A 12,710-nucleotide genomic window follows, 5' to 3' on the forward strand; every position below is an offset into this window, starting at 1 on the left:
GACACACCAAATACATACATACAGCTTTTCTCATTTTGACACGCCTAATGCTAACACATTAATATGTGCGCATTGTAGTACGGAAATTACTGACTGTAATGACGGTTAACCTCAACGCCGCAAACGAGATACAAAAAGCCAGAATACATAGAAACAATCTGGCTCCAGAATACTGACTCGTGTCCAAGACTCTCGCGCACACCTATTACATCGGCCTCGTTATTGTTCAGCTTCTGAAAGAGCTCGCGATTGTTGGCCTCACGTAGGTGGGCAAGGTCACGACTAACGGCATCCTGGGCCGACTTCTAAGGAAACTGTGCCTACATATGTGTGAAAGTGTCTGAGTAAAACCCAGGAAAAACCCCAAACAGCACAGCCGGCACCGGGAATTGGCGAAGTGAAATGTATGTCCCCCTATGTCCCGCCTTGGGATAGCCCGAACATGGTCACATTATTTAGCTATAGTTTTGTGAGGACGAAGAAGAAGCCGTTTAGCCATGGCCCTAACCATTCTCTCTTGGTGTACCATACTTGGTGGATGAAAGGCAGTGAGCGAAAAAGAGAAGGACGCCACGAACGCTCGCCCTTCCATTGGGGTTGTTCTGCTCTGCTCTATGTCGGCTAATGCGCATCGCTTGTCCGTTCGGGACCAAACCCCCAAACTCCTGATTGCAATTGGCATTGCAGCATTCATCACATTGGTCATCATCTACACATTGTGGCTGTATCTAAAACCCGGTAAAGGCACCAACAGCCCCGGTCCAGATCTGGAACGCCTTCTTTGGCAGTCTGCAAACACCTGCATGGACTCCTGCAAGGACTTCTATAGCTACACGTGTTACAACTGGGACCTGGCAGAGGAGTCGACTCTACTCGACAAGTTGTTGCTCCACGAAGTTTACATTCCAACGTACACCTACAGCAGAGCCAACAGCGTTGCGAGTCGTACCATTGCGGATTACTACCGTGAGTGCCTGGGCGCGCTGAACGGAGAGGACATGGGGCTCGCAGATGCTGTCAAAGCTGTCTTTAGGGCATTGAGACCGTCGCTTAGCCCAACAGCCAGGAACATGTTCAACTTTCTCATGCGTGTCACTATTCTGTACAATATGGTGCCTGGCATCAAGATCGCTCCCGAGAATGTCGGTGACGAAGTACACCTTGCGGTCATGCTTCATAATAGAGGCAGCAGCGGTTGGCGTCTTCCGAAGCCACTATCAGTACGGAGACCGGGACTGGCTGTGTTCAACGAATTAACATCACGGAACTTAAGCTTAGACGTACTGCAGTTAATAGTAAGCATATCCTTCGTCGGCGGGCGAAATGTGTTCGAAAGAACGAAACCACGCTCGGCCACATCCTTCCCAACGTTGGCCTACCAGACTGGAAAAGAAATTGGCGGTTGTATAGCACCACGGACTTCCCGCAACAAGTCATTCTCAGTAACCTGACATTACTGCGGCAGTAGTTCACTTATATGGTGAACGGACCGCAACCTGCCAGGTTTGCATTGCTCACGGTTGAGGCGGCCGTTCAGTTGCGATACGATCGGTACAGCTTACAGCATGCAAATTCTCATACGGTGGATATCTGCAGAGCTTTGACATACATGTTACACCTTCTGTGGGACATTGTTATCGCGGAGGCGCTCGCGGATCCACACAAGGATGACAGCACTCGCACCATCTACGGCGAAACAGTCGCAGAAATAGTTGGCCGTGCTACGACACTGTTTATAGCCGAAGATGTCGACGTTATCCGTCTGCAACTCGCGTGAGCCCGAATATATTTCCCTCTGGACCTGCACCTTAGAGACACTGCGCCCCCTGTTGATGTAACTGGCTCCTGGAACAGGAAACTGGCCTTGCTCGAACACGTTCACTCTGTGTCGAACTTCAGACCAGAAGAGATTCCGTATTCCTTACTACCCGTACGGTATTTTCAAGAGGAGGAACTCGTGGAAACAAGTTGGGCCGACGGCCATGTTCGTCCTCTCACCCGCCATGTACATTGCGATGAACTTCTCTGCGGGAGCTGACCCACTGGTTAACATGGCTGTTGTGGGAAGCTCATTTGCGTTTCTATGGGAAAATATCGCCTCCAACCTGGCAGGATACAGCCAACCAACTGTCCTCGCCCTCGAGCAGTTTCGAAACTGTTCTGACGATCACCGTTACGTGGTCACTTGGAGGTTTAAGCTGGAAACCGTCGAGGCCATCACGTCCAGACATGGAAACTGGCGGACGGTGATCGGCTCTTGGAGTGCCGCTAATATGACCAGTAGTAAAATATTCTACATGAGTTTGGTCCTGAATGTGGCGGGAAAACGAGAGATAAACTGCAAGCTCTTTCGACGAATAAGGTACTCTTGGGTATTCCCGACTTTGCAGAAACGTTTGGATGTACTCTCCGCCCTTCCGCCTATTTTACTGTCTGTGTGCTCCCGGTGTAGAAAATACTAACGTTCTTTTCGAAACAGAATACACTCAGAAATATTACGCCAGTTGAACAAAATACAAGATCATATCCATTCAGAGTTCGTCACTGTCGTTTTCCCATCTCGTCTATACTTCGTGGACTACGCCATTGCTCGGTTCGCGCAACGCAAACTCTGTCCTACCTCGTTACTACGCGTATGTTCAGTGGCGTATCTAGAGCTACCTGCGCCGATGGCAACCAGTGAGTCTGCGCCCCTGTTCAGGCACATATCGAGGACACAGTTGGTCATGTTTTGTAAATACTTTAATGAAATCCACAGAACTACTACACATGCAGATGGCCCACTAACGTCACATATCCTTTCTGGCTTTTGCTGCTGCAAATTTGTCGATAATGTCACTGAAATCAATTTTTTTCGTTTCTTCTCGTTCAACACTTAGGACAGCAAGCTCGGAAAGCCTGTCCTGGCCCATTGATGCTCTTAAATACGAAAGTATCAGCTTTAGCTTGCTAAATGACCACTCACAGCTGGCAATTGAAACCGCGATCGTAAGCATTATCTGGACCGCAACCCGAAGGTTCGGGAAGACATTCTCATCTCCATAGTGAACAATAAATTCAAGAAGCTCTTCGGGTCTCGATATTTTGTTTTCTGTACGCCTCGCGAGCAACATTCTGCAGTCCAAAATTTCTTCGTACAGCTCGTTGCCGTCAACATCTAAAGTGTAAAATTTGCCGAAATCGCCCCTACACCTTTACACCTGCCCCAGCCCGACACACGGGTTCAGGTCGACCCTCTCGTTGGTCCGCCCGATACGAACTCTTTTCGTCGGGTCGATTTTCTTGCTCAGATATCTCTCTCAAAGTCCCACTGCTGCGATCGGCTTGCTACCTAAACATCCTCAAATGCTGCTGTCGCGTCCCGAGTAACCGTACAGGGTACTGGGATCTCCCTTTTGTTTAGGCTGCCTCGGTCTCGGCCGTGACAGTCGCTCACTGAGCTGGTTCGGTTTGCTCACGGTGCCCCGTTCTCGTCAATACGTCACGCGCCCAGTTTAGCTACCTCGTGGTTAACATGATGTCCTTGGGGATGCGTTTTCGTGTGTTCCGCACTAGGTTTCACATACAACCTCTCTAATTTAGATCATTTATGAATGTGCCAGGTTGAGTGCACGACCTGGCACATTCACACCCGACCATATAATGGCGCCCCTGTTCACCTGGCGCCCATGGCACCTGTCCACACCTGCCACACCCTAGATACGCCACTGCGTATGTTTATGTGTGAGGGGAGTGTAGCGGAGAAGCGAAACTATACCGCGACGGGGAATCGGATAAATGAAAACGGACACTTTTAAGAGCAGCAAAAATGCAACGCCGGATTGATATTCCAACCCCATTAAGAATCGAAAGCGTTCTTGCTGGCGTCTGCGCCCTGAGCCCGCATGGAAAAGGGGCGACAAAAAGACACCCTTGGATGGGCAGGAAGGAGCCTCTTTAGGGGAAGCCTGCCCTTGTTGCTGAAAACTGCAAGGTCCTGTCCAATCTAGGGCTAGCCGCCTTGAAAGCAGTCTTCCTGTCTCCTAGTAGTAGGTCTTAGTAGTAGGGCATGGTACGGCTGTACGGCGTGGTGCGGCCCAGTTCCCTCTTGCAGACGCCCGGCGCGACGTCTCTTATAGGCGGTGGAAGTGGAGGTGCATATCCGGCGTTCTGTGAGAGACGCCGCGCCCTAAAGTTCGACATGCCGAACCATAGCCTCCTATACACTACATGCCTGCCCAATGATCCGGGAACACACAGGCGCCGGTCGTTCACAATAGTGGCGCTAGATTCCTAGGTCGGTGATAGCTACCTCGATGCAATAATACAATATCAGCAGTATTGGTCATAACGCCGTCTTCCTACGCAGAGATTGCCGAAATTTCTCCACGGCGTTTCGCGGCGCTCACGAGAGCTCGAGAGAGCGATGTTTTCTTGGCCAATGAGATGATACGCGTATGTCCAAACCTCGCCTTCTCGTTTTGTCGTTTGCTGGTTTTCGCCGTTTGTTGCGGCAGTTTTTTCGCATTTTCCATTTCGCTTGCACCATTGAGATAATTAAAATATTGATGAGCCGCTGAAGCATCGAAATGAGAGGAAATGAAGGATCCACAGAATGCACTAAAAGGAGGCTGGTCCGATGAAGTGCCCCGAAGGGTCTCACCAACCACGAGACATAGTGGTGAGCTCTTCGTTGTGAGGACATGAAAACGACACCAAAGTTCGCTTCCTTCCTGCTCTCTTGATGGCCTTGGTTTTGAATTTGATTAATTTGCATCGCAAAATTTACCTAATCTAGCTATAGGTGCTCGTTTAGGATCGAAAAAAAAAAAAAAAAAGACTGGCTTTAAACACTGAGTGGCTCCAATCCTGCTGTTTGACATTTACCGGAAAACTCGTGATTCAAACATTAGTTAATGAATTTTAGGTAATTCCCTTTAGGTAATCTAGTAGTTGTAAACCCTTTTCGACAGTATGTCTGCCATGCCATAGAGCCAACATGCAAAATAACAACAACAACAACTTTGTGAGATGGTGAATGGCTTCTGCGATGCTTTCATAGTAGTTTTATAGCGAAAAATTTGGATCGAAACAAAAGCAGCATATATACACTGCTTACCTGGTCACCCGGGCCGTTCTAAAGAACTTCACCGAAGTAGTTTAACGTAATTATCTATAAAAATATAATACGGCTGATATTTTTTATGTATAAAATGTTTCCGCAATCTCCCAGGTGTCCCAACGTATTCCGTATCATGGGTTTTTGTGCGTTATTCCTGTAGTGTTGAACAGAGACGCAGACCTGAGAGAGAGGTGCGGATGTCATGAATCCCCTCATTTTCTATGTCACATAGTGAAGTTTATGTTACAGCGTCACTTGGAAGACGCACGGACGTAAGACGTTGCGGGAAGTCCATGGTGCTGTACAACCGCCAATTTCTTTTCCAGTCTAGTAGGCCAACGTTGGGAAGGATGTGGCCGAGCGTGGTTTCGTTGTTTACGAACACATTTCGCCCGCCGACGAAGGATGTGCTTACTGTTAACTGCAGTACGTCTAAGCTTACGTTCCGTGATGTTATTTCGTTGAACACAGCCAGTCCCGGTCTCCGTACTGATAGTGGCTTCGGAAGACGCCAACCGCTGCTGCCTCTATTATGAAGCATGACCGCAAGGTGTACTTCGTCACCGACATTCTCGGGAGCGATCTTGATGCCAGGCACCATATTGTACAGAATAGTGACACGCATGAGAAAGTTCCTGGCTGTTTGGCTAGGCGGCGGTCTCAATGCCCTAAAGACAGCTTTGACAGCATCTGCGAGCCCCATATCCTCTCCGTTGAGCGCGCCCATGCACTCACTGTAGTAATCCGCAATGGCACGACTCGCAATGCTGTTGGCTCTGCTGTTGAAATGTAAACTCCGTGGAGCAAAAACTTGTCGAGTAGAGTCGACTCCTCTGCCAGGTCCCAGTTGTAACACGTGTAGCTATAGAAGTCCTTGCAGGGGTCAATGCTGGTGTTTGCAGACTGCCAGAGAAGGCGTTCCAGATCTGGACAGCAGAAGACATCTTTCGGGCTGTCGGTGCCTTTACCGGCTTTTAGATACAGCCACAATGTGTAGATGACGACCAATGTGATGAATGCTGCAATGAAAATGACAATCAGAATTTTTCGGTCCCGAACGGACAAGCGAGACGCATTAGCCGACATAGAGCAGAGCAGAAGAATCCCAATGGAAGGACGAGCGTTCGTGGCGTTCTTCTTCTTCTCTCTCTGCCATTCGTCCACCATGAGAGAATGGTTAGGGCTAAACGGCTTCTTCTTCGTCCTCACAAAACTATAGCTAAATAATGTGACCATGTTCCTCCTATCCCAATGCGGGACATAGGAGGTCATACATTTCGGTACGCCAATTCCCAGTTCTGTTATGTTTCCCTGTACTATTGGTATTATTTTTTTTTGTTAATTTATTGTTTGTGTAGTCCACAATTCCCTTAGAAGTCGGCCTAGGACGCCGTTAATCGTGACCTTGCCCACCTCCGTGAGGCCGACAATAGCGAGCTCTTTCAGATGCTGAACAGGCCCATGTAATAGGTGTGCGCGAGTCTCGGACGCGAGTCAGTATTTTCTGGCTTGTGTATTTCGGTTGCTGTGCGGAGGTTAACTGTCATTACAGTTTGTAACTTTCTTACTGCCGGGCGCATTAATCTACGACTCAGGTTCGTGGGCTAGAAACCCTCAGGTCCGTCGTGGCCTAGAGTCCTCGGGTCCGCTGGTGCTTAACGCCCTCAGGTCCTCTTACACCTCAGGTATAATACCTTCAGGTCTGTCGTGGCCTCGAACCCGCGGGGCCAGGCGTCCGTCGTGTCCTAAAACTCTCAGGTCCGTCGAGGCCTAGAACCTCCAGGTCCGTCGGGACCTAGAACCCGTAGGTCCTTCGTGGCGAGATTCAATTTGATATGAGGGACTAATCAATCTAGTTGTATGGGGCAGCTTCCGGTGTGTCCGATGCGCGTGGACCTGAGGGCGTTAAGCACCAGCGGACCCGAGGACTCTAGGCCACGACGGACCTGAGGGTTTCTAGCCCACGAACCTGAGTCGTAGATTAATGCGCCCGGCAGTAAGAAAGTTACAAACTGTAATGACAGTTAACCTCCGCACAGCAACCGAAATACACAAGCCAGAAAATACTGACTCGCGTCCGAGACTCGCGCACACCTATTACATGGGCCTGTTCAGCATCTGAAAGAGCTCGCTATTGTCGGCCTCACGGAGGTGGGCAAGGTCACGATTAACGGCGTCCTAGGCCGACTTCTAAGGTAATTGTGCCGACATATGCGTAAAAGTGTCTGAGGAAAACCCAGGAAAAACCCCAAACAGCACAGCCGGCACCGGGACTTGAACGCAGGCACCTCCTAGTCTCGACGTGACATGGCCAGCACGCTAACCACTGAGCCACGTGAGCTGGGTTGTTCCTCATACGGGTGACTTTATATACGACCTACTGCATGAGCTACTGGAAACACATACAAATCTGTTTGTGAGCTAATTCTAATGAGCTAATGAGCAGTGAGCTAATTCTTCACTGCTCCTTGTGATCACCTTTAGGTTGCGACCTCTCCACGCTATGGCACTTGAGGAGCGACTCACAGCCGTAGAAGCCGTCCTGGTGGGACTCACCCCGTTGTTAATAAGATCCTGGAACATTTGTCTCCGAAGGCGGAGACAGAAGTGACGCTATCTGAACAAGGCAGACCGGAACAAGGCAGACCGGGGACTATCCCTGCGAATGGATGCCCGCTTTGAGGTTGAGCGATCGGCTCATGGGGAGCCCCACCCATTAACTACGGAATGCCCTCACTCGGGGTTCTCCGCCCCTGCAGCTACAATACCGATGGAGAACCGGGTGACTACACAGTCAGCTCCTATCGCCTCCCCAGCAGATGATACATCTACGCCAAGTTGGTTGGGTGCAACTTCGAATTTTGCTCAGCGGCATTGTTCTCGAGCAATCGAATAATTCATCCACCGTAACTCGGCCGGGGAGACTAGAGTCGAACGTCGAAGACGAGCCTGTCTTCACTATCCTCAAGGAGGACGGAGGAGTACGACTGATTCTAAATGGCGATTAATCTGTTCATTCGTCAGGAGCACTTCAAGATCGAAGGCTAGTATTCACTACGCCCTCTCGTACAGCCGAATGACTATATGGTGAGGATAGGCTTGGCGGATGCGTACCTCGCCGTATACCGTTTCACCCTCGGACCGGCCTTGGCTTTGTTTCAACTGCAAGAACAGTCTTTTTCAGTGGACTGCACTACCGCTCGGCCTCAGATCGGCTCCCAGAGTATTCATCAATTTACTGAAACCAGTTGTGGCGTTCCTGCGAGCTCAGGAAGTCCGTATGGCCATATATCTGGACGATATGCTGCTACTATATCAGGAGCCCCAAACTCTCCTGACTCAGCTTCACCTGACTCTCTCGACCCGCGAAAAGCTCGGGTTTGTCATCAACTGGAGGAAATCGGAACTTCATCCTGTCCAGTGCCTCATTTTCTGGAGCTTCACAATCGACAGTCTCCAAAGATGAACTTAAGCCTTCCTTGTCGGAAGGTCGATCACCTTTTGCGCGACATCCTGTCAGTTTTGGACAACTCCCAGGTTGAGATAGACGTCCTAAGGACGTTTATCGGGAAGCTCATTGCCACTTCTCCAGCTGTGTTTCAGGCACCTCTCCACTTGCGGGATACAACATCTCCAAAAACAAGTTTCCCTGCACGAGCCATGCGGGGCTATGATTACACTAGACCCGCAGTCCCGGCTGGAACTAATTTCGGGGCGAGACGCACTTCAGAATAAGGTGGCACGACCGATTCACGACCCACCCGTGGTGCTGACAATCCAGCTGGTAAGCTCGGTACTAGGGTGGGTTGCTTGCTGTGGCAGTGTCACCACAGGGTACAAATGAAATCCGAGCATGTGGACAGTACACATCAACGTCTTAGAATTGATGGCAGGGTTTTTGGCTCTACGCGCTTTTGCGGAACGCCTAAAGAAGGGCCTTAGAAATGGACAACGTCGCAGCAGCTGCAGTCATAAACAGACAAAGCAGTCTACCTTCAATGCATGTATGTGCAGTGGCGAAGAGTCTGTGGGACTGGTGTCTGAAGCAGGGCACCTGAGTTCGCGCACGGCACCTTCCAGGCGCTCCGAATGTTCAGGTGGACAAGGCGCCACGGACGTTCCGAGACTCAAGCAGTTGGAATCTCCTACCGGAAGTATTCGAGAAGATATCACACCTGTGGGGCCCTTTTCAACGGACCTCTTCGCACATTGCTCCAGCCTCCAGGTCCCCCATTACTTCAGTTGGAAACCCGACCCCTTTTTCGGCTCTTTTTCGGTTTCGGGTTTTTGGTTTTTCCGGCGGGAGTCGACGCTCTGTCTCAGGCCTGGAACAAACAAGGACTATACGCATTCCCGCCGTTCTGTTTAGTAGGGAAGCTATGCGAACGACCATCTACTTTGGTCACGATCGCCCCAGTGCGGCCGTACACAGCCATGGTACCCTCTTCTGTTGCAATTCGTTGGCGACCACCCTCGCCTCCTACCGGCGCTAACAGGCCTCCTCCGAGATTCTCCAGCCCCACCCGCTCACGAAAACAGGAAGCCCAACTCTAGCAGCCTGGAAGTTAGCAAGCCACCCGAGGCTCTTGACGCGCTTTCGGAAGGCACAACCCGCCTCCTCGAGGCTTCCTGGAGACGGAGACCGAATCAATGTATGCTTACTGCTGGAGAAAATGGATTCGCCGGTGTGGTGAACGACAGATTGATGCATTTCTCCATCTTTAGCTCAAATCCTAAATTTCTTGGCTTCCCTTCTTTCCCAGAATGGTTTAGCTTATCGCACTGTCTGCTGTTATTAATCCGCCCTGTCCCAGTTTCTTCCACCAGTACAAGATGTTTCGATCAGCGAACATCCAGCAATTTCTCGCCTTCTGCGGGGCATTTTAATTCGTGCCCTCCAACGCTCCGTTATTCTTTCACCTGGTCTGTCAACCGAGTCACGTCTTTCCTTGCTCATTTATGCCCAAGTTCTGATCTTTCACAGCAACAGCTAAGTTATACGCTGGCGACACTTCTTGCGCGCTGGTCTCTGTTTAGATGTCTTTGGACCTCTTGCCCTGGTCTCTGCTTCGAGGTCTTCGGACCTCAGCCTGCTGTCGATAGCTGGCGTCAAACGCTCTCCCGATGGTTGGGAGTGGGCTTTAGACGGCTTGAGGAAGACATCACGGCCGGGTAAGTCCCGTCCTAGTCTTGTCACGCCCTCCGTTCCTGATAACGGACTTACATATCCGATCCAGTGTGCAGTGGCTTGCTTCCAGAAAACTGCCTTCCTTCGATCAGATACGTTTTGTTTGTTCATCACAACACAGAAACCGTTCCGAGGGGCGTCCAAAAACACAATTGCTATTTGGATTAAACGCACCTTGTCACAAGCTTGCATTGACACTACCTACTTCTCAGCACACTCGACTCGCGGTGCCTCCACATCAAAAGCGGCTCGGCTCAACTGGGCGTCACAGTTGACCAAATTCTCGAAGCGGCGTACTGGACATCCACCTCCACATTCAATCGGTTTTACAATAGACCGTCTAACCCATGTGGCGACTTTGGACGGAATGTTCTGGCTTTGAACAAGCAATCGGAAACTGTGATAGTAAGTGTCGACGGGGGCCGAAGTATAATTATCAGTTTCACAGAACGGTACTTACCTGATAGGGAAGCTGGCATTATACGAGGCACACGGAGACACTTACTATCATGATACCGCCCACGCTCCCGTCCGCGTCTCTTTTGTCCGTTGCAGACCGCAAGAGATAAATAAGGCTACACCTGCCAGCATTCGGACGTTGACTTTCCCTCTGTGGGCAGTTGTATATGGTTGAACGTGGTTGAACTCTTTTGAACATTGTGAAGTTTACTGGATAGTTTATTTTCAGTTTCCCGGATGACAAATAAAAGCTGGCTCAGTCCTTACCCTGTGACCTCTGACCTGAGATCAGCTTGGCAACGTCCTTGTGGGATGTGTGGTCTGTCCCTTTTCTCTTTCCGACAACGCACTGCAAACTCGGGAAGATGAAGTTGCTGGAGACGAGCACGCGGACTAGAATGATGGAAAGCACCATCTATGCAGAGAGTCTACAAGTTTTCTTGGAAGTTTGACGCTAAGTTACGCTGACCGAGAAGAAAAACAATCGTGAACCATGATAGTAAGTGTCTCGGTGTGCCTCGTATAATATCAGCTTCCCTATCAGGTAAGTACCTTTCTGTGAATCTGCATGGTAATTGCTTGGACGAGTCATTTCTAATGAGCGTGTTGATGGCTCCCATTTTTGCATTTGCCGCACTTCTCAATCTATGTAGAACTCTATGCACCGTAGTACTGTCCTCTAGGTTAGGTTAGGTTGGTTTGGGTTGGGTTAGGGCTCGCCCCCTTCTGCCATGAAGAACTTCCTACGCCTCTTAGCACACGGCACGCCACAAACGCACACTGAAGGATGCTTCGCCGCACCATACAAGGGATATGCGCAAGTTGCCTTGCGCTCGACGCTTGGGCAGTTCCCAGTGTTGTACCCGCTACCAAAACTAAGTAACGAAACACCGCTACCCGCTACTCCACAGAAAAGTAACGTAAATACTACGTCGCTACTTTTCCGCTATCGTACCCTTCTCTATGCAACACCTTACCGTAGGCATCTCGTTGCCGAATGTGTGCCGTGTGTGCTTCGCAAATGTGCATGAGTCTGCCTGATTAACAAGTAACTAAAAGGAATGACCAGAAGAAATTCTGCTTCACCGTTATCTCACTTTTTCTCTGTGTTCTACACGTCTTCCATATTATGAAAAGTAGCACGGTAGCGGAGAAGGAGTCTGCCCCGACCCGTATTTGTAGCGGAAATGCTTTTCCAGTTACTAATGCAAAATGTAGCGCGATCGCTATCCGCTACTGAAAAAAGTAGCGAATACGGTAGCGGCGCTACTAGTGGAGCCGCTATGTACAACACTGGCCTGTTCCTCCACCCGATCGTGGATGAACGAGTGCATGATCGGGGAAGTGGCGATGAAACTCCCCATTCATTCTTTGTCTTCACCTTTCCTTTTTCCTTTTCTTTTCTGTCCCCTTTTCTTCTCTTCTTTTCCTTTTCTTTTCTTCCCCAATTTTCCTTTTTTTGGAATAGCAAGCCGACCTCCGTCCCGCTGACCTTTCCTTTCTTTTTTCTTAATAAACATATCCACCCCCCATTCATCATCTCAAAATAAAGTTGCTGTTTTTGATACGAAAGAAACTAAGAATGTCGTGACAAATACGACAAAAATCTTGCATTAGGGCAGGCAGAGCGCTATACATCAATAGCTTTTGATGGAGCAGTAACGAGGGTTGATCGGCGACAAGATTGACAGTATCCGCACGGTGTTCGCGCGTGTACGATCCGTATCCGCGACAGCTGTATATTCGCACATATATCTGTCTACTTTTCTCACCTTCGCTTCGAACAGCATAAGCCTGCTGTTAGTATTCTGCACGACGTGCGCTATCACCTGCACGCGAAATAGGAACAACGCCCCCTATAAATCCACGCATCAAAGACGTCGGAGAACAGGTCTGGCCTCAAACGTGACCCTGCGGTGAAGACCACGACCGAGCCAACGCTGGACTGAATCCAGAGATAAG

The sequence above is a fragment of the Ornithodoros turicata genome, chromosome 6, assembly GCF_037126465.1.
Source record: "Ornithodoros turicata isolate Travis chromosome 6, ASM3712646v1, whole genome shotgun sequence".
Lineage (NCBI taxonomy): Eukaryota > Metazoa > Arthropoda > Arachnida > Ixodida > Argasidae > Ornithodoros > Ornithodoros turicata.